The sequence below is a fragment of the Peromyscus californicus genome, unplaced genomic scaffold (genome assembly GCF_007827085.1).
Source record: "Peromyscus californicus insignis strain IS unplaced genomic scaffold, ASM782708v3 Scaffold_7__1_contigs__length_154581171, whole genome shotgun sequence".
Classification (NCBI taxonomy): domain Eukaryota; kingdom Metazoa; phylum Chordata; class Mammalia; order Rodentia; family Cricetidae; genus Peromyscus; species Peromyscus californicus.
The window spans coordinates 88339785-88363292 of NW_026294595.1; the positions used below are offsets into that span (position 1 = coordinate 88339785).

General features: G+C 40.6%; 1 pseudogene; it reads left to right on the forward strand.

Annotated features, from left to right (window-relative positions):
• The first annotated feature begins 17745 nt into the window (after positions 1-17745).
• LOC128100966 (ATP synthase F(0) complex subunit C1, mitochondrial-like) lies at positions 17746-23192 on the forward strand (annotated as a pseudogene).
• The last annotated feature ends 316 nt before the right edge of the window (positions 23193-23508 follow it).

The window sequence follows — 23508 nt, forward strand, 5'->3', positions numbered from 1 at the left end:
TTATCCCTTTTTAAAGAAAAGCCCAATCTGTATTTTGATTAATTGTGGGAGGCCAGCTGGGAGACTGGCTCCCACAATTTACCCCAGGGCACTCTTGAGGAGAGAGGGATAAGAGATTTAGATAGAAAGATAAAGGGGAGAGAAACAGAAACACAGAATAGCCTCAGGAGGACCTGGATCCTTATCCACTGGCCCCTCCTGTCTCTTATATAGGGCTATTCATAGGAATGCCAAGGGGTGGAGCAAAAGACCTCCCCCTAGGACAGCCAAGTGCAGACCCTTTCCAATCGCCTGGTAACCACACCCATAGCTAAACGATTCTCTAATGCAGCCCTGCTGGGTGAAGCAAGCTCAGATCCCACTAGGAAACATTTATGGACCTCCACAATTAATAAGAGTGTTTGGATGAGAAAAATATTATGAGTTCAGTTGCCTTTGCTATTTCTTATTTTGAATTTACAAAATTGGCAGTCTTGATAGTCAACCAAAGGACTAGAAATGTGAACAGTGAAGTGAAGAAAGAATTCTTATTCTTTAATAAAGAATTTCCAGGTTCTGTTCAGTTCCACTAAGAAATAAAAGTGTAGATGTGAGTTAGACCAGGGTAAGAAGAGAGATGACAGAGCTTCCGCTGTGGGCTTCAGGTGACTGTGTGTCACACTGTGATTATACAATGGGAAGCATTTGAACTCTGGGAGGAAGAAAAAAAAAAACAGGGAAAAACCACAGGGCATCAGAGACTAGGGTGGACCTGTCATTCTGCCCTTCCTTAATGGTTAGATGTGCATGCCTATCCGTTGATAATTTATGGATTTTCTCTAGCAGAAATTGAGGTGTGAATATCACCTGCCAGATGAGTTTTGATACATTTAATTTAGTCAATAGAAAGGAAGAGAAATAAAAAGCAACCAAAGGTCTTTTCATGACAGTGTCAGCAAGTTCTCAGAGATGATGTCTCCGATTTCACAGAAATGCAAAGAAAAATCAGATGACATAATGCCAGGAAAGAAACACCAGGTTTATAATTAGAAGTACTTCTAGATATCTGGCCACATCCATGTGTGAGATGATACAGTTTCAACACTGTATAATTGGACCAGCAGGCTACAAGTCCTTGCAAGGAGAAGGCCTGAGATCGGGATATCCTTGATTATTTAAATTAGGAGTTATGAAACCTGGCAATCTAAAAACAATATTTTGGTCAAAGTCAGTTGATCTCTTCTGCTGGCAAGGGCTGGCTGGCCAGTGCCCTTACTATTGTCCCAGCATTTAGTTTTAGAAAACCAAGACAGAGCAGATTACTACCCGGCACTGAAGAGTAGGCGCCTACTGGGAGCCTGACAGTGGAGAGAAGATGGGTGAGGCAGAAAACTACACTATTTTTACCAAGTTCCCTTCTGCAGGCAACTGTTGACCATCCCAGGTTTCTGTACCCGGAATTCTGCAATGAGTAAGCACAGGCACAATTGCCCCAGGAATGTAGAACAGAAAAAGAGATTGCAACTAGCTGGAGTGATCAGGTAAGGTTTCCTGGAGTGGGTAGTATCTGACCTTGAGGTCTGGGTGGAGTTGACTAGAGGAAAGAAAAAGGACATATCATCCCAAATAAGTAGTCCAGGAAAAGCAAAGCCACAGAGGTGATGTTTTCACAGGAAACTAAGGAGGGTGGTGTGACAGAAGCAGAGAATGTTAGACCCGTAGCTTACTAAATGCGTGTTACAGCTAAACAGGAAGAGACAGGCAGGAGGGAGGGAAGGGGGGACAGACAGAGAGATGCAGGGGGTTCCCGAATAACACGTTTCTTTATTGAAAAACTTGTATTTTAAGATTTATTTTGGGGTGTGTGTGTGTGTGTGTGTGTGTGTGTGTGTGTGTGTGTGTGTGCCTGTGTCTGTGTGTCTGTGTTGTGTCTGTGTCTGCTGAAGCCACAAGTTGGCAGTGGAGGAAGTTGCTCACCTTGGGTGCTGGGAATTGAACTCTGGTCTTTTGAAAGAACAATAAGTGCTCTCCACTGTTGAGGTATCTCTACAGTTCCTTGAAAACATATTTTTAAATTAGAAATAATAATAATATTAGAATTATAGCTGGGGCCTGTAGAGACACCTCAGTATGTAGAGTGGTTGCTGCACAGAGTTCCATCACTCATGCACATAAAATCCCAGGCTCTGCTGCACAATCCTGTAATCCCAGAGCTGGGATGGGACAGACCAGAAGATCCCTGGATCTTGCTGGCTCCCCAGCCAGGCCAAATGGGTGAACTCCTAGTTCTGTGAGAGATCTTGTCTCAAAAGTAAGGTGGAAGGGTTTGGAAGATGGCTCAATTGTGAAGATCACTGGTTGCTCTTCCAGAGGACTCAGGTTCAATTCCCAGCACCTACATGGCAATTCACAACTATCCATAGCTCCAGTTCCAGAGGATCTGACACACTCTTCTAGCTTCCATGGATACTGCAAACACATGATGTACAAACATACACATGAGCAAGACAAATACTATTTTATGAAATGGGGTGAAGAGAGGTTGATGAAGACACCCACTGTGAGCTTCTAACTTCCACATGCAGGTGCACACATGTGCCTGTACACACGTCTATGAATGAACAAGCACACACATACACATGCCCATACACAAAGAAAAGAAAAATAATGGTAAGTCTTAGACACAGGGAAGACTGGCCTGGGTACAAATATAACAACCACGGTAATAAACACAACACCCACATGACTGTCAGACCCCACCACCACCTTGTTCAGTCCTTGGCCTCTGCTGCTGTGCTGAGTTGTCTGAGGACACTTTGTTTGTGGGGTTTATTGTTCTCTGTGATATGAATATTTCCTCCATGACCAACTTCAAGCCATCACCATCTTAAAGTATTGAACAACCAGAGCTCACCTCTAAACCCTGAGCCAGCTCTTGTCACCTGCTCTGTGCCAGGTTCCTTCTTCATTTCCCAGACAGCCCTTCTCATGAGTCCCTATTCTCTGGCCTTGGTAGGTAAGGATTTGTGTTTCATAATAGGACCGAAGCCATGAGACTAGGTTGGCAAAACAAAACAAACAAATGGTCAAGGACGCCTATTAGAACAGCAGGAGGCTAAACTGTGTATTTTATTATTTTATGTATTGGTGACCCATAAAACCAAGTATTCTAGCAGTACTGGGTAATGTTATAAACAAATGCACAAATGTCTGGCTCTTTAGAATCAGTTTTGTGTATTCTTCATAAGAGGCATGCATATCCTCAAGCACTCTACACCAGTCCATTGATAATTTTTATATCATGTATGTGTATATATATTATATATATATACACTATACACACACATACATCATTATCTGCATATCCCAATTAATGAGGCAGGTGGGGAAAATGATGTTGAGCTTCCCTTTTCAACAAGTTCCTAGATGATGATGACGATGATGATGATGATGATGATGGGTGTGTGTGTGTGTGTGTGTGTGTGTGTGTGTGTGTGTGTGTGTGTGTGTAATCATCACACTGGATTATTAGGACAACACTCTGGGTGTAATCATCAGACTGCATCCTGGCTGGAGGTCATGGTTGCCCACCCCTGGCAGATTCTAAATTCTCTAGCTGTAGTGTAGGGCTTTGTATCTCCACTCAACGTCTCTGAAAATTCTAACAAAGCCAACCAGCCCTTTACCTCCGACTCAGCTGCCATAGCTTGCCTAAAAATATATAACTGCCTTCATTCCGGCAAAGTCAACTTCTAGCCCATGCACCTCACTCAGGGTCATCAAAGCATTTCTCCTACCCACACCTCTTTCCTACAAACCCCCTCTACTCCCAGCTCATGCCACTTCCTGGGCTGACTGCCCCCTTGGTCTTCAACCTAGTTTTAACAGTTCCCTTCACATATCTGCATCTTTAATGAGTCTATTTATATGGTGTCATTTTCTTATTTGTGTTCTCATGCATTGCACATAATAGCTGCTTCCATCCTCACGTCTTTATGCACAGTACTTGTGACTTTTCTCACTACTTCCCCCTGCTCTGAGCCAGGTGTGGAACCTGCATAAGTCACCTTAGAAAGACAACACTCATGGATCCCAAGCTGACTCTTCTGGGGTCTGGTTTTTCCTGTTCCTCTCTAAGTCCTTCCCTGACTGACCATCCTCTTTCTATGCTGCAACTTTTCCTTGTTTTCAGGGTGCCATCAGAAAAGACATCAGCTTTGTGTCTTGTAGGGACAACTTGAGCCTTGTTCAGCAAAGCTGAACAGTATTAAGAGACCAGAGATGGTCCTGCCTCTCTTCAAATATCATGTCCACTTATCAGGTATGTTTTCAGGTGGGATATTTTGCCTTTGAAAGTGATTTCTTGCTCAAAAGGGGGACAGTGTTGCCAAACACCTGAAGCACTTGTGAGGTTTGAAGAAGTAATTCATAGAAAAAATTAATAAAAATTTAATAGTGTCATGCCCAGAGCAAGGCTGTTCACACACAGCTTGGGAGAGTTACATAAGCTCTCTGGCTCGCTTCCTCATGGGCAAACTATGAACCAGGGTACCCATTGGATGGGACATTTGTGACAACAAAGAGAAAGTGGACTACATACAGGAGTGTGGAAAGGCTTGACCCATGGATTTGTCTTTTCCCAAGTCTCTCGTCCTCCCTTTGGGCAGAACTCCCGAAGTTGTGAGAATGTCCCTTGCTCTGGACACTTTCACTTTGTCCACCACCCTCGGCTCCTGTTCCCTTAGGCTTTCTTCCACTTTTCCCTTCTCCTGATACAGATCTATTCACTCCATTGATAATAAGAGTGTAGTGTGGACTATCATTCACGTCCCTTAAAGCAGGGTGATGGGAAAGACCCTGAGCTGACAGGTCTGTGTAGATAAATACATAGAATGATGACCACTTTTACATTACCTCCTTACTGTTGTTGAAATTACTGTCTATAGAACATGTCAAGGTATATAGACATAGTCACTCTCTCAGTGCTTACAATGGCACAAACATGAAGCCAACAAGCAAACAAATAAAAGATAACAAGATACGCTACTTTACATGAGATCATTTGGTGAAAATTCACTAAGAGATCCTGCCTCAAAACATGAAGTGCAAAGTGGAAGATACTCAATGGCAACAATTGGCCTTCACATACAAGTACGCCATCCTCCCACAAATATATCAGTGCACCTGCACTCAGACATGCAGACCCAAACACACATATACAATGATATATATGTGTGTGTGTGTGTGTGTGTGTGTGTGTGTGTGTGTGTGTGTGTGTGTGCATGTCTGAGTATATATATATATTCATTATAAAAGATGGAATTTTCCAGTCTTTCCAGATTCTCAATCCAAATGCCAAATAGAATCACCTAGGAAGATTAAAAAAAAACTTAACAAAATGCATCATCCAACTCAGTTCAATTAAATCTGCATTTCTGGGCATTCATTATTTTTATACTCTTCAGCAGATTCTAAGATGAACTCTGAGTTCAGAGTCACTTGGTGGCAGCAACAAACATCACCTGTTAGGTGGAAAGGAAGAGTCCAGCTTTGCCGGAGGCCATGTTCTCAATCTTTCTTTGTCCTTCTGCCAAAGTATTCTCTAATTTCCCAATGTATCCTGCCCTCTCACTCCTGAGTCTCACAAAGGCCTTCTAACTAGAATCTTCACCCTCCTTTTTTCCTCCATCCAATTCTAGTTCATCCCCAAGACTCAGCTCAAGGAAAACTCAAATATAGCTTTTGCTAAAACAACTATAGTGTCTGTGCTATTTTAAGTAAACAACAGGATTGTTGGATGATAATGTAACAATTGATTAGCTCCATAGTTCCATTTTACTCAATGTCCTGCTAGAAGCAGGGATTCTCAGTGTGGTACCCAGAACAACAGCACAAGCATTAGCGGGGAACTTGTCAGTGATGCAAATTCTTCATATACACTGAACAAGATACTCTAGGGGTGGGGCTAGCATTTCAGGGTTTTAATCAGCTCTTAGGGTGATTCTAGCAAACATTAAAGTTTGAATGCCCCTGTGATGGAGTCTGACTCCCTTGATGAAAAAGCACCACATCTTTTTTTTTCCACTGCTGCACTCCAGAGTCTACTTGAGGATTCTGTGATGAGTATATACTCTATAAATATTTATTAGATGAATAATAGCATGTTTGAAGAATCTGACCTGGAAAGGAGTATGTGGGCTTAGATGGGCTGGCAGATGGAGACCTTAGGAGATATTAATGAGAGCTAGAGCTAAAGCAAAGGCATTGGTCAAAAAAAAAATGTAGAATGTCTAGAGGAACAAATGAACTGTGACATTCTCCTGGAGGCACAGGAAGACTCTGGGAAGGAGCTAAAGATGTGTGTGTGTGTGTGTGTGTGTGTGTGTGTGTGTGTGTGTACAAAGATATATGTGGCAGCATTCTTAAAGAAAAATAGCATGGACAGCTAAAGAGACTGAGATTTGAATGAGAATGACCCCCATAGGCTCATATGTTTGAATGCTTGGTCCCCTGTTGGTGGAGCTGTTTGGGAAGGATTAAGAGGTGTGGCCTTGTTGGAGCAAGTATGTCACTGGGGCTGGGCTTTGAGGTTTAAAGGCCCATGCCATTCCCAGTTAGCTCTCTGCCTCTTGCTTGTGGGTCAAATGTAAGCTCTCTGCTACTGCTCCAGTGCCATGCCTACCTGCCTTCTGTTGATGCTTCCTTCCATAATGGTCATGGACTCTAACCCTCTAGAATTGTGAGCCTCAAATTAAACATTTTTCTTTATAAGTTGTCATGGTTGAGGTGTTTTGTCACTGCAATAGAAAAATAACTAAGACAGAAGTCTCCTGAAGGAAAGTGAACACCAATCTTAATGAGGTTGTGGCTTATGGTGTTGTCTGCTAGGTAGGGATAGACCTATTTAATTTCTAGTCATGATGACAATTTCCTTCCTGATTGTGGGGACCATTTCACTTCTAAATGTGAATAACTAATTTTAAAACTTATTTGGTGTGTGTTTTTGTATTTGTGTGTGTGCACAAGGGCTTGTGTGCCACTGCACACATGTGTAAGTCAGAAGACGACTTCCACCTTTACACAGATTTCTAAGATCAAACTCAGGCCATCAGGTTAGCTGTAAGGATCCTTACCTGATAAATCATCTCTCCAGCTCCCATATGGAGAAGGGTTTATAATGAACCAATAAGAAATAAAACCTCATATCTTTTATCCTAGTAATAGTGCATAGGTTCTGGTCTCGATTCTTGAAAACGTATAACCCAGATCCAATAGTGGTTCTTATCTTCCTAAGTTTCTGGATGGGATGGTGCACTCCTCATCCCACCACCTCATTTCCTCCATTCAGTCATTTACCTACTCTGTGTCTGATTGTATTCTAGAAACTTGGTTTTACAACCTCTACTGGGCTCCTATTCTTATACCAAAGTCTCCTCTTTCTGAAGCGAGATTTCCTTGATGATGACCGTCAGGGGAGAAACATTTGTTGCCACCTGCAGAGGGGGAGTCCTGCTCTTCTAGAAATAGCAGTGTCAGGATGTCAACCCACTCCGTGGTTCAAGATCACCAAGAGAGACAAGACTCACACAGGCAGTGGATGGATCAATGCTTTATTCACATAAAGGAGATGCCCAGCCAAATCAGCTTCAGCAGTGGGAGTCCACCTCCACACCAGCAGCTGATGCAGAGTGATGATCTGTCTGCATGTACTCCTCCCACACCTCAAGTGAAGGAGGTAGTTCCCTGCTGCCAAAAGCCAGTACAACAGTGAGGTTTCCCAGGTACCAACTGAGGCGTGGGCTAAAGAGAGCAAAGAAGTATGTAGTAAGGAAGGGAATAATGTTCTCACTCAAGTGATAAGCCAAACATAGATTTTGAAGACTCTTAACACTTGGTAAGAGTCAGTTTTCTGGATCCAAGGCTCATTTGTGTGTGGTTACAAAGAGGTCTTGAGAAGTTTAGTGTTGAAGGAAGCCTTGGGTCATTTCATTTACTTCTTTTTTTTAATTTTAAATTTATTCATTTATTTTACATCCCAAATGCAGTTTCCCCTCCCTCCTCTCCTCCCAATCCCTGCCCCCACCTTTCCTCTGCCCCTTCCCCCATCCACTCCTCCATTTCTGTTTAGGAAAGGGCAGGTCTCCTGTGGATATCAACAAAACATGTCATATCAAGTTGCAGCAAGACTAAGCATCTCCTTTTGTATTAAGGCTGGGCAAGGCACCCCAATATGATGAATAGGGTCCTAAAAGCCAGCAAAAGAGTTAGAGACAGACCCTGCTCCTACTCTTAGGAATCCCACATGTAGGCCAAGCTACACAACTCTCACATATATAGAGAGTATCTAGGTCAGTCCCATGCAGGCTCCCTGCTTGTTGGTTTGGGGTTTGTGAGCTCCTATGAGCCCAGGGTTTTTTTTTTTTTTTTTTTTTTTTGTTTTTTTTTTTTTTTTTTTTTTTTTTGTGTGTGTGTGTGTGTGTGTGTGTGTGTGTGTGTGTGTGTGTGATGTCCTTGACCCCTTTAGTTCCTACAACCCTTCTTCCCTCTCTTCAGCAGGATTTTCCAAGCTTGGCCTCATGTTTGGCTGAGGTTCTCTGCATCTATTTCTATCAGTTGCTGGATGAAGCCTCTTTGATGACAATTGGGCTAGGCACAAATCTGTGAGTATAGCAGAATATCATTAGGCATCATTACATTGACATTTTTTCCAGTCATGTTTGGTTCTATCCTAGGTCTCTGGGCCATCCAGCCTCTGGTCCTGGTGCTCCAGGTAGTATCAGGGGTGGGCTTACTCTACATGGCATGGGTCTCAGGCTGGACCAATCACTGGTTGTCATTCCTTCAATCACCCTTACCCCAATGTATCCATAGGCAGGCAGACTTTAGGTTAAGATTATGTGGCTGGGTTGGTGTCCCAATCCATCCCCTCTAAGTCTTGCCTATTCATAGGAGATGGCCAGTTCAGGCTACATACTGGCTATTGCTAGGAGTGTTAGCAGGAGTCATACTTGTAGATTTCTGGGAGTTTCCCTTCCATTTACTTCTTTATTCACATCAGTTTGTTCTTTGTCTCCCATGTATGTATGACTGAAGGGATCACAGTTCATAGGCTAACATCGCAGTGAATCCACCCCGTTTTCAGCCACCCCCATGTCTGATCCAGGTTACTACAAATTCAAATTTTTGACTCTTGAAAGACTGAATATATAAGTATACAGTGGCCAGAGCATCTATGACTATAAAAACCATGACCCAGTTCTTCAGTTTATTCATCTTAAAAAAAAATTTCAGCTTCCAGCAGTAATCCCAGAATAGTAGAGAATTAGCCAATGACTGTCAGATTACACACCTTTTCTTCAGTTCCTGCTTCCAACTCAGAACCAGCCATATAAGACCAAATGCTTCCAAATCAATCAAATCAGATCTCCTGTGTCTGGTAAGCCCAGCCTAAGCCAACTTGTGCCAACAGCCTCCACATAGAGCACATGTGATGCCTTCCTTCGCTCCATTATAAAGCTTCTATAGTCCTCTACTTGCCTTGGACTGTGATACTGGACACCCCTTTGCTCTCATCAGCTAAATGAGCTTCATTTGCTTTCTCATTAGGATGGCTTTCAAAAAACATTTTTATTTATATAAATTTGGTGGGGTGGGGGTGTGTGTCACGGCAGGCAAGTGAAGGTTAGAGGACTGTAGTTGGAAGTTTTCCTGTGTCTTGGCCTCTCACTTGCATCCCGCAAAGAAACACACTAAGGCTTATATTAATTATAACTGCTCAGCCATTAGCTCAGGCTTATCACTGACTAGCTCTTACACTTAAATTAACCCATAATTGTTGTTTGTGCTTAGCCACATGGCTCGGTACCTTTTCTCAGTTCTGCCTTGACATCTTGCTTCCTCTGTGTCTGGCTGGTGACTCCTGACTCTGCTCTTCCTCTTCCCAGAATTCTCCTTGTCTGCTTGCCCCACCTATACTTCCTGCCTGGCTACTGGCCAATCAGCGTTTTATTTATCAACCAATCAGAGCAATACATATTCACAGCATACAGAATGACATTCCACAGCACTTCCCATTTTCTGTCTAATCAAAAAGGAAGGTTTTAACTTTAACATAGTAAAATTATATATAACAAAACAGTTATTGAGCAAGAATTACAGGTACAATATCTGGTCTACTTGTATTTAGCAAAATTAAAGAAAATATTCTATCTATCCTACATTTGTGCCAGGCAAGATTTTAAATTGTTAAACTGCCTGGCTAGTACAAAAGGCTAGTACAAATAGCAACCCAGCCCCTGGGATAGTGCTGTCCACATTCCGAATAGGTCCGCCTTGCTTAATTAAACATTTCTGGAAACATCTTCATATACATAGCAGGAGATAGGTTTTCAGGGTGATTCTAAATCCTGTCAAGTTGCCAGTGAAGGTTAACCATCTCAGAGAACCACCTTAGAAATCATTTGGTTTCTAGAGTTTCTTAGTCTAATTTATGGACTTTCACTTTTGAGATTATAGTATAATTACATCATTTCCTCTTTCCCTTTCAGACCTCCAAATCTTTCCATATTTCCCTTCTTTCTCTCTTTCAAAACCATGGCCTTATTATCATTAATTGCTGTTATATGCATATATGTATACACATATAAGTTCCTAAATATAAACTGCTCAGTTTATACTGTTAGCTGTATGCATGTTTTCAGAGCTGACTATTTGGTATTGGATAACCAACTGATACTCTTTTCCAGTGGGGAAGACTATTTCTCCTGCCCTCAGCATTCCTTGTGGTTCTTTGTGTAGGGTTCAGGATTCATGGGATTTCCCCCATCCACTTCAGTATGTCTGCTGTTATTGTCCTTGTTCAGTTCATGTTTAGGCAGACGTGCTGGTGAGGTTTTATGAGGTTTTCTTACATGACTAGGAGACACACAGCACACTCCCTGGTCCTCTGTTTCTTACCATCTTTCCACCCCTTCTTCTGCAATGTTCCTGAACCTTAGGTGAGAGAATGTTTTATAGATGTATCCACTGGTACTAGGCTCCACAACTTTGCATTTTGATTGGCTGTGGATTTTTGTAGTGGTCTCCATATGTTGTAAAGCAGTTTCCTTGATAATGGGTGAAGACTACACTTGTCTGTGAGTAGGACAGATGTTTAGATCGTTATGTTGATTTAGTAAAGTGGTGATTGTAGGTGTCTTCTCTAGCCATGGGTAGCTGCTAGGTTTCCAGGACCAGACATGATTTTTTTTTTGTTGTTGTTGTTGAGTGGGTCTTAAATTCAATTAGAGACTTGTTGGTTACCAATAAGGCACATGTTCTTTAAGTCCATGTATGTGGTCTATAACATTTATTGACTTGTGTATGTTATACCATCCCTGCATTTCAGGGGTAAAGCCAACTTGATCATGGTAGATAATCTTTTTGAGGTGTGTCTGTATTCTGTTTACAAGTTTTTTTTTTTTTTTGGTTTTTCGAGACAGGATTTCTCTGTGTAGCTTTGCGCCTTTCCTGGAACTCGCTTTGGAGACCAGGCTGGCCTCGAACTCACAGAGATCCACCTGGCTCTGCCTCCCGAGTGCTGGGATTAAAGGCGTGCGCCACCACTGCCCGGCTTACAAGTATTTTATTAAGCATTTTTGAGTCTATGTTCATCAGAGATATTGGCATGTAGTTTTCTATTTTTTTCTCTCTCTCTTTACCTGGTTTGGTATTAGAGTAATACTGGTTATATAGAAGGGGAGTTTGGGAGTACCCATTCTTTATCTATTTTTTGAATAGTTTAAGAAGCACTGGCTGTAGATCTTCTTTGAAAGTCCGGTAGAATTCTGCTGTGAAGGCTTTTTCTTACTATTTCAGTCTCCTCATTTGTTACAGATCTGTTTAGGTTGTTGACTTATTCTTGATTTAATTTTAGTGATTTGGCTGAATATAGAAATTCATTCTTTTTTTTTTTTTTAGGTTCTCCAGCTTAATAGAGTACAGGTTTATAGCATTCCCTGTAGCACAAATCTTAAAAGGTCTTATTAATAAAAACAAACATGGAGCCAGGTATTGGGGCGAATGATAAAAGACCAGAGAAACAGAACAAGCCACATCCAACCTCACCTTGCCAACTTCTTAGCCAATCCTGTTTCCTCAAACTGGAAGCCTCTGTATCCTCATCCGAATGGACCTCAGCTGAACTGCTGCTCAAAAGTCTATAAGCTTAAAAAAAAAAACCCAAAGTTCCTGGTCCTCATGCCTTATACACCTTTCTGCTTCCTGACATAACTTTCTGGGATTAAAGGCATGTGTCACTATGCCTGGCTGTTTCCAGTGTGACTTTGAACTCACAGAGATCTGGACAGATCTCTGCCTCTGGAATGCTAGAATTAAAGGTGTGTGTGCTACCATTTTCTGGCCTCTATGTCTATCTAGTGGCTGTTCTGTTCTCTGACCCCAGATAAGTTTATTAGAGTGCACAATACATTGGGGGACACAATATCACCACGATTCCCTTATACTCTTCTGAATTTCTATGGTGTCTGTTGTAATGCTTCCCAGTTTGTTTCTGGTTCTTTAAATTTGGGTCTTCTCTTTCTTTCTTTTTTTTTTGGTTAGTTGTGCCAAGGATCTGTCAGTCCTTCTCAAAGAACCAGCTCTTATATTCTTTGAGTCTTAGTATTTTTTTGCTCCTATTTCATTTAGTTACACTCTGGTTATTATTATCATTATTATTATTATTATTATTATTATTATTATTATTGCAATTGACTGGGTTTGGATTTGGTTTGTTCTTGTTTTTCTAAATTTTTTAGTTGCATCATTAAGCCATGACTTGTACTCTTTCTGATTTTTTAAGTAGGCTTTTAGAGCCATAAATATCCCTCATAGGATATTTTTCAGTGTGTTCCAGAGGTTTTTATTGTGTTGTTTCATTTTCATTGAGTTCCAGGATTTTTTTATTTCATTTTTGATTTCTTTCTTTCTTTTTAAAAGATTTATTTATTTATTATATATACAGAAGAGGGTGCCAGATCTCATTACAGATGGTTGTGAGCCACCATGTGGGTGCTGGGAATTGAACTCAGGACCTCTGGAAGAGTAGTCAGTGCTCTTAACCTCTGAGTCATCTCTCCAGCCCTTGTTCTTGATTTCTCCTTTGACTCATTCATCATTCAGTAATGAGATGAGTTGTTCAATCTCCATGAGTTTGTGTATTTATTATAGATTTGTTTGCTGTCAATTTTAAGTTTTACTGTATTATGGTCAGATAAGATACAATAAGTCAGTTCAATCTTTTTGAATTTGTAAATATTTCTTTTGTGTCCCAGGATATGGTCTCTTCTAGAAAAGCGTCTGTGTGCTGCTGAGTAGAATGTGTTTTCTATGGCACTTGGGTTGGATATTCTGTAGTCATCTGTTAAGTCCATTTGATGTGTGATATCAGTTAAGTCTGATATTTCTCTCTTTGCTTTTTGTCCTAATGACTGGTCTATTAGAGATAAGGGAAATTGAAATCACGTACTATTAAAGGATTGATGTTAATCTGTGTCTTTAAGTCCAATAGTACAATTTTTATGAAACAGGGTGTACTAGAGTTTTGTGCATATATGCTTAGGATAGAATTGTCTTCTGGGTTAACTGTTCCCTCAATTAAAATTAGAATTCCCCTGGTATCTACTAGTTTTAGTTTAAAGTCTTTTATGTCACACATTAGGATAGTAATGCCAGCTTGCTTCCTGGTCCCATTTGATTGGATTACTTTTGTCTATCATTTTATTCTAAAATGTATTTCTTGTAGACAATAGATAGATATTTTTTCCTTGATCCATTCAGCCAGCCTGTGTCTAATGATTAGAGAACTTAAGGCCATTAATATTTAAAGTTATTATCTCAAAATGTGTGTGTTAATTGAGAATATTGTGCTGTTGGGTTTTGGTGGTTGTTTGTGTGTGCAATAGTACTTAATTGTGGCTTTGTATTTCTTTCCAGAATCCCTCTACTGTGTTATTCCTTGCTTCAGCCCAAAATATTGCTTCCTGTATTTTCTTTATGTTTCATTTGTTGGATGTAAATTTTTCTAGGCTCTTTATATCAAAGAAAAATTTCTATCTCCTTTCATTATGGCAGATACTTTTGGTGGGTATATTAGATTATGCTGTCTAGATCTTTTAAGATGCAGAATGAATTGCTCCAGGCTTCTCTGGCTTTCTTTCCACTTCCAAATCAGATGTTATTTTGGGTTTTTCTTTATATGTGACTTGCATTTTTTTCTCTCGCAGCTTTCTTTGTTATATATACTTAATGTTTTAACCATGAGATGCCATGGGGTTTTCTTTTCCAGTCTTATCAATTTGGTGTTCTGTGTGTTCTTTGTTTCTGTATGCCTATGTCTTTTGTAGTTTGGATGAGTTTTCTTCTATGATCTTGTTGAAGAGTTGGTCTATGTTATTGACTTGGGATTCTTCTTCTTCATCTACGCCTATAATTCACAGGTTTGGCTTTTTTGTGGAATCTCACATTAATTTTATATTTCTTTACTGTGTTTTCTTTAACATTTTCATATTTTTGCTTATTTGGTCTAGATTGTCTATATTATCTTCAAGTCCTGATATTCTATCTTCTACTTGATTCTTTGTACTTATAGGGTTTTTCTTTGGGCTTTCTAGTTGAGTTTTTGGATTTTTCAGTTCCATTTTCATTCCAGCTTGAGTACTCATCGATATTTCTATCTTATTGATCTCCCTTCTCAAGTCTTCTTTATTTCCATTAGCCTTTTGTTTGTGTTTTCTTGGGCATCATTCAGCTACTTAGTCTCCTCAAATTATTTCTCATTAATTTCATTGGGTTATTTCTTTGTGTCCTCCTTAAACTCCTTGAATTCTTTGACACACTTTATGCTGTTCTTTTAAACTCTGTGCCTTAGGGTTCATATAGGTAATTCTCACTGACAAACATTTCTACAAAACTGGTAAGTTTTGAAGAAAGGATGCTGGTTTGACTTTTCATGGTTGTTTGTCGTTTTATGATGAGATCTGAGCATGTGGACTTCTTTTGTTAGTTTGAAGTCTGTATTGATAGAGCAGGTTTGGGCAGCAAAGAGGGGCCTAGAGGTTGGAAATGGCTTGGATGGAGTCAAGTCATGTGGAAAAGGGAACTGGGCTGATGTACAGGGTGTGCCTCTTGATCCAAGCCTGGAGTATGGAGGTAGATCTTTCTGGGTAGAAATGTTGAATGCAACATGGAAGGTGCCTGTGGCTTGGGGAATAGGTAGGGTGGGTTCTGGGAAGCCTAGAAATTGGTTAAAGTGTATGTTGCTAGACTAGAATAGAGCTTTGGATATGGGATCTGGGCTATATCTTGTGGGTTGGGGAGGGTTTGTAGATGAGAAAGGTAAAGGAGACTCACCAGGCTAGACCCTGGAGGAGAATGTGGGAGATCTAGCTTGCTGGAAACATATTGTTGCATACATGTTAGAAGGGCCCTGTGTAGGGCAGGACTTGGTAGACTCCTAGAGGTTATAATAAAATATTTAAGATATTGAAGAAATAAATTGAAGAAGAAAATGCAAAACTGAATTTTAAAAACATTATTTAAGCAGAATGGAATCTATGTCAGTATATCTCTACTTAGTGGAGAGCAATTGGTTAGGGATAAAGCTATGAGTTACACCTTTATTCGAAGGTTTTGAAAATGTGGGATGGATTGAATGGTTCATCTTAAATTACACTGGAAAACACACACTGTCTTAGTTCTACTACTGTGATAAAACACCATGACCAAGACAACTTACAGGGGCTTAGAGTTCCAGGGAGATAGAGTCTTTAACTACTATGGCAAGGAGCATGTCAGCAGGCAAGCTGGCATGGCACTGGAGCAGTAACTCAGAGCTCATGTTTTTATACATAATCATGAGGTAGAGAAAGAAACACTGGGAATGGCACATGTCTTTTGAGACCCCACATCCCACCCCAGTGACACAACTCCTCCACTAAGATCTTGCCTCCTAATTTTTCCCAAATAGTTCCACCAACTAGAGACCAACTATCCAAACATATGAGCCTATGAGAGTCATTCTCATTCAAACCACCACATGCACCTTTGTAAACAAGAAATGGTGGATTTGGGTAAATCATTTCTCTTGTTTCTAATAGTCATTTGGCTCTTTGTAGGAAATTTCATGACCCATTTTTCTTCTATTTACTACTATGATAAAGATCTCCCACATTTAGGTATAAAATAGTAAGATTTGAAGCTAAGTTGTTTTACCATATGATCTTATTTCTGGTATGCTAATTTTGGTAGATATTTTGGGCATTTAGTGCTAAAATCTGAAATAATAAAAGCCACCTCCTACACTCTACTACAGTTATAATTTTTAACTTAATGTTGGTGCTTTAAGTTGACTAGACATTATTTTAGCAAAATTTTATTTTCTCTTGTCCTATTTATTGTCTTTTCATTGAATCAATTCCCGAAGTTAGTATTAAAAATCAATGCATAGATAGTGAATTCAGTAGCTAAGTGATCAGCCTGTTTTAACTAGAGGGGAAGAAATGAATATCAAGATAGAAAGTCAAATCTCATGTTTTGTAAATGTATCATTCAGCATGGATACTTTCCAGAATTTTTAACTCTATCTGCCTATTAGCATCATGATCATTGGTGTGAAGAGAAGATTTTAAAAAACATGTTACAGTTCATGTGCACACTAGGCAGATTGTTAACCTCTGCAGACTGATTTTTTTTTTGCATTCAAATTATCCCCTCCTTTTGACAGGGAAACTAAGTTCACTAAAAATTACAATCATTATGGGATGGAGAGATGACTTATAGATTAAAAGCATGTAATGCTCTTTCAGAAGACACAAATTCGATTCCCAGTACCCATGATGGGCAGTTTACCATTACCTGCAACTCTAGCTCTAAGGGAATCCAATGCCTCTACCCTCTGCAGATGCCTGCACTCACATGCAATCCTCAGACACACTCACCATACACATAATTAAAAACAATAAAAACAAATCTTTAAAAATTATAAAAATTAAATCCATGTTTGGATATCAATTATATATAAACACTGTGCTTGCTCATATCAAACAAGCTGAGCAGAAGTTAGGTTTATTTTCTGAGTCTCCTGAATTTTAAAAATGTGTTCTTCATTTCTATTTTCTTCTACTTTGTTAGAAAACTTTTTGGTATTTGTACTTAAGCCCAGGACCTCAGACATACTCACAAACACAAGCTCTGCCACTCACTTTTACCTTTCAGTGGTTCTTTGAGACGTTTAATCTTTGTATCATAGGATACTATGAAATGGTTACATTTTTTTGGCCACTTAGCACCACTTCTTTGACTGTTTTGAACAATCCAGTTCAATTACAAGTAAGGCATTTTAAAAATTATACCAAATTTTTCTCAAATTTGCTCTTTCTTTGGAGAGGGATGTGTTAGGCTATCCAAAAAGCATATTTTTGTTGTTGTTGTTGTTTTCAAGACGGGGTTTCTCTGTGTAGCTTTGGTGCCTGTCCTGGAGCTCACTCTGTAGACCAGGCTGGCCTGGACCTCACAGAGATCTGCTTGGCTCTGCCTCCCAAGTGCTGGATTAAAGGCGTGTGCCACCACCACCTGACTCAAAAAGCGTATTTGAAATAAACACACACACACAAAATAGTAAATAGTTGGTTTAGGGAATAATTTCCACTTCTTTCACAGGTATAATAATCTGGATGTCTAATAAAAGGCCCATTAGTGTGCCACTTTTCCTCTCAATCATCAATGAACATGGGATTTCTTGCATCACGAGATTTTTCAACTATAGAACCAACTATTGAGCCAATAAAAGATATTGGGGGAAGCTACCCTATAGAACGTATGTTGTGGGGTTGAAGAGATACGTCAGGTAGAGAGGACTTTCTACTCTTCCAGAGGACCCACGTCTGCAGCTCAGCAGTTTCTGCTCTCCTTGGGCACCTGCACTCACATACGCATAGCCACATGTGACACATAATGAAGAATAAAATAAATTTTGGCGCTAAAGAGATAGGTCTACAGTTAAGAACATTTGTTGCTCTTGGAAAGGACCCAGACTCCACTCCCAGCACCCATACGGCAGCTCACTCCAGTTGTCTGTATCTCCAGTTCCAGATGATATGATCTTATGATCTCTGTCAAGACTGCATGCATGTGGCACACAGATATGCATTCAGGCAATACACCCACACATGTAAAAATAAATAAACCGTTGAAAGTGTATGGTGAGTTATGTATTAGAGAAAAGCTACATCTGAGAATTTAGAAAATACATTTTTCTCATAAAATACAAAGACATTGTGCTGGATAGTTCATGTCAACTTGACACAAGCTAAAGTCATCTGAGAGGAGAGAATCTCAATTAAGAAAATGCCTCCATAAGATTGGACTGTAGGCAAGACTGTAGGACATTTTCTTAATTAATGATTCATGGGGGAGGGCCCAGCCCATGGTGGGTGGTACCATCCCTGGGCTAGTGGTCCTGGGCTCTATAAGAAAGCAGGCTGAACAAGCATAAGGAGCATCTTTCCATGACCTCTGCAACAGCTCCTGCCTTCAGATTCCTACTCTGTTTGAGTTCCTGTCCTGGCTTCTTCAATGATGGACTATAATATAGAAGTGTAAGCCAAATAAACCCTTTCCTCCCCAAGTTGTTTTTGGTCATGATATTTCATCACAGAAATAGTAACCCTCAGACAGACATATACATGTTTTCTAATAAGCATTCCTATATACATTTAGTGTGCTTCCCCCTCTGTCATGTGTGGGAAACCTCTATTACAGTAAGGATATTGCAGCCTCACATCCCGATTAACACATGCCATCCACAAAAGCACACCTCTCACATAAGTGATGTGACTTTCACAGTTTGGGTGCCATTTTCCCTTCTTTAAACATGCATGTGCAAGTGAGAAATTCAGTGTGATGATATCATGGGAAGTTTAAATTTACAACAGTCAGGAAATTCCCAAAGTAGATAAAGAGCTTCTAAACATCACGTGTGCACAAGATCACTAAGTATAAATAGTAGTTGATTTTAACTCGGGTTTTCCTTGTCTTCAAAGGCATTTAACTCATCTCACAAATTAAACTGGATTCTTTTTGTGTTGGCTCTTCTGATTTTAATTATTTAGGACCAAAGCATTCTAAAATGCAATAAACAAGGTAAATATAACATTTTGAGAAGAATTCAAACATGGATCCTAACCACAAGAGAAAAATATAAGGCAGAAGATAAAGGATGAATGGGAATAGAAGATGGCACAGCCATCTGTCAGCCTCCCAGAGGACATGTTGGTTTTCACGTCAGTGTTTTCTTTCTTTTTCAATGCTTTACTGGGCAGCATGTTGCCCAGTTAGCATTATTCAGGTTCAGGATTAGGACATCAACTGATAATAGTTATATGCCTTTAGATGTCTCTTTTATATAACTTGGCCTATCCACTAACAGATTTGGGACAATGGTTTTTAAAGCAAGGGTGTTATAATGGAAATCTCAACATAATGAAAAAAAATAGATGTTTTACTTTTCTAATGTTTATTGTTCAGAAGCAAGGTAAAAGCTTCTGTAGACGAAGACTCTAGAGGAAGTAAAGACTTTTAGTTCTAGCAGACAATGTACAGGATGACTTTCAACTTGTCTGTGGTGAAGTACCAGGCAATCCACATCACATAGAGCAAGACACACTCTTAAATGTAGTCGATGGCAGTGTCTTCAAGAGACAGCAATACACACGTGTTGGAAATAAAGAGGAAATGAGAACCTGCAGAGTATGGGCTACCCGTACATGAGGGCCCAGTCCATTGTGGCAGTGCCAACCCTGTGCAGGTGATCCTGGGTTGCATAAGAAAGCAGGCTGAGGAAAACATGGAGAGCAAGCCAGTAAGCAATGTTCCTTTATCATCTTTGTTTTAGTTCTTGCCTTGGCTTCCTTTTATAATGTTCTATAACCTATTAGTCAAATAAACTGATTCCTCTGCATATTGCTTTTGGTCATGGTTTTTATCACAGCACCAGAAATGTAAGGCAGATGGTCTACATCTAGTTAGGCAATATAACAAAACTGATGGAATAATTTGGAAGTAACTTAATTCTCACAATCCTGGAGAAATGCAAGATCAAACTTGACCCTAGTAGACTCAATGTCTAGAGAGGTATCAGTCTCTGCTCCATAAATGGTGTCTTTTTCTGCATCTTCTAGTCTAGGATGTTCATTCTGAGTCTTTTAAAAAAACATCAAACATGAGGGTGGGACCCTCATGACCTAATTACCTCCCATTGGCCCTCCTCTAAACTAATTCACTGGGTGTTAAGTTTCAGCATAGTAACTTTGGAGGCATACCATTATTTAGACTATAGCAGAGAAGGAAGCTCTGTACCCACCTTCAACTAGGCCTAAAAGCATTTCTTAATTCTGGGGGAAATTTAAAGATAATAGAGAAGTAATTTTTCTGAGAATGAGAACCCACATTTCAACTTTAAAAGGAGTCAAGAAAAATTTGGGACCAGCTTCCCACTCCGCTTCATTATAAAACTATCAGTAACACAGCATTTGTTGGATGGGTGATAGTACCTATATATTGGCTTCACCTTCATCGTACAAATCATCACTGCCTTTTGTGCCTAGATGTGGCTGCCTTTTTTCTCTAGGCATCATGTTTTCAAGATTTGCTTTCTTGGTATGTATTTATTTAAACACTATCTTCAAACACCACATTTTACTGGCTAGCAGCTTCCTGTCTCCAACAGGCGCCTGGCTCTTCTCTTTCTTTGCAGCCGGGAATACTTCATTCCATTCTCCTGAGACAAAGAAATGAAAAGGCTTTAACCATTTCTTTGTAAAACTCCCTCTGTTTGACAAAACTTCTATGCAGTACCTTGCTGTTTCCTTACACAACTTCTTTTTAATTGATTTCCTTCCAAAGCTGTGTGGGTTATCACAGACGCTGGGAAACAGTGAAATGCTATGAAGGAAACAGAAGGTTTTCCTTCCCCCACTTCTAAAGGTGATTATATTCTAGAAATGGCATCTCTTTTATTTCCAGATATGAGAGTGAATTAATTAATTAACTAATGAAAACAAACCAATCACCCCAAAGAAGCTAGGGTACTCAAGCATCATTTTCCCATCTTCAAGAGTTGAATGTGTGTGAGCATTTGGGGATCAGTAGGTGATACAGTTGCCACTGAAACTCATGTTGAGCTTGTATCTCTACTGTGAAGCATCAAGCATCAGGTGTATTAAGAACTGAAGCCACAGCATTATACATACCAGGCAAGGGGTCTACCATTGAGTTACATTCCCAGCCAGCCTCAAGTGTGACTTTTCAAAGGTGATTAATGAGTGTTCTCTTCTTGTATGGGTTCATCTCTTTGTGGGATGATGAATTAGTCAATTAAGGGGTAAATGAGTTGTTATAAGATTGAGATTACTATAAAATCCAGTTTATAACTGTCTCTTGTATATGATGCCTCTTTCTACCTCCAGAATCTACAGGATCCCAACCAGCAAGAAGACCCTCACCAGATGCCTCTGAATTCCCAGCCCCAACATTGCAAATTGATTGCATTCTGCAGTGTCATTCAATTATAGCAACAGAAAATAGTCCAAGACATTAGGTACCAACTATCAATCCTGAGCAATACCCAAAGCTGCAGGACAACATCCAGCAGGTACTTCAGAACAGGAATGTGATGGGTTAACGGCCCCTGGTGGGATGTTAGCTGGGGCCTTGTTAAGATTCTAAAACTTTCAGAACAGAAAGGCAGGTGAGAAGGGCTAGAGCTGGGAGACTGAAAAGATGCCAGGCACCAAGGCACTGTCATCCGCCAGCTCTGATCTGCTCCTGTACCAGGGGTCTAATCAGGCCTGTGTCTGCCTCCCTACTGAGAAGACCAGATGCCCCATCTCAACAGCCTTCCTACAGCAGCTCTCTCCCCTTTCCAGGCTGCCACATGGGAGTTCCAGACCAGTGTTGTCTCCTGGGACATTGACACAGCAGCTTAGTTTATTGTTGCTGGACCATCCACAGTTGGTGTGACTGGATCAGGGGCTGGCATCTGAACAGTGTTTGGTAACTTGATTATTGGCTATGTCAGGAACCCATCTCTCAGGCAGCAGCTCTTCTCCTATGCCATTCTGGGCTTTGCCCTGTCTGAGGCCATGGGGCTCTTCTGTTTTACGGTTGCCCTCCTCATCCCCTTCACTGTGAGACACTGTGGGGTCACCCAGATGTCCCTGCTCCTTTGACTTCATGCCATTCTTGGTGCTGGGGTGTGCTAAGTTTTACCACTAAATATGTTTTTTTTTTTTTCTAAAAACAAAACCAACCAACTAAGACAAACCAAAGGAAAAAAAGAAATGCAGGTGAAAATACCTTGGGAAGCAGGTCACCACACCAAGCAGATGACCTTAGCTTTTTGAGCTTTCTATCAGCCCTCTCCACATTTGAGTATCTTTTTCCTATGGGTACAGCATGCTTTTCTCTTGGCAGTCAAATGTTAGTGGTATAAGTTATGCTCCAAGGGCTCCAGGAAGGGTTAATCATAGCGGCTCAGGACTGAAAGGTCCTTAAAGGTCTGTGTTGAAGCTGGTCATGGTAGTGCATGTTTTTAAAGCCAGCACTTATCAGATGAGTCTGTGTAAGTTCCAGGCCAGCCAGGGCTATACATGGAGAGACTGTTTTAACAACAACCCCCCCCTCCAAAGTTCTGGTTCAAGTCAAGGCTGCTGGGGTTCAGACTCTGTCCTTCTTACTCTAAAGTGCCATTGAACTCCGTCTTTGTAGCACATAGGAAAGAAGAAAACATTTCATTTGGAAGGGAGAAGAGATGAGAAATGGTAGGCCGCCCCATTCAGGAATGGTTAAACACAGCTTCAGGAGGGAGAAAAGGTCATTGAAGACAAAGAGGGGACTGGGGTGAGTCTGGGGTGGGCAATGAGAACTTGAAAACCTCTAGGCTCAGGGCATACCCTGAGTACTGGGGATGACTAGCAGAATGGAACCCCCAAAAGAGCCTGGGTGACAAACCGGAAGCAGGAGAGACCTTTGAGCAGTCAGGACCCAGCAGCTGCCATCTTCTTAGGAGACAGCCACTGTGCAGATGCCTGTCATGCCCCCCTCTTGGCTGGTGGCAGTCACAGCTGAGTGGTGAGTCAGCAGCGCTGGGCAGTCATTCATCCTTTTCTGATGCCAACTCTCTAGTCAGGAAAAAAAAAAAAACAAACAAGAAGGAGAAACTGGGTTTTCTCTCTCTTCAGAACTCATGTAGGTGACCCCATTATTTGTTTTACTAATAAAGCAGTCACAGATTCAGTGCACTGTGGGCTGGGTATGCTGATTTACTTAACAAACATTGGCCATCAGTGTTGCTGTCACCAGGGATGGCAAAAGGCAACTATGGTTCACCTGGTGGTGACATGTGAGGTTTTGCCAGCAACTTCTGTTCATTGAAATTTCATTCCCAGAAGACAAATGGGCACCTTCACTCATGGAAGAGGCCAGAGTAAGCCA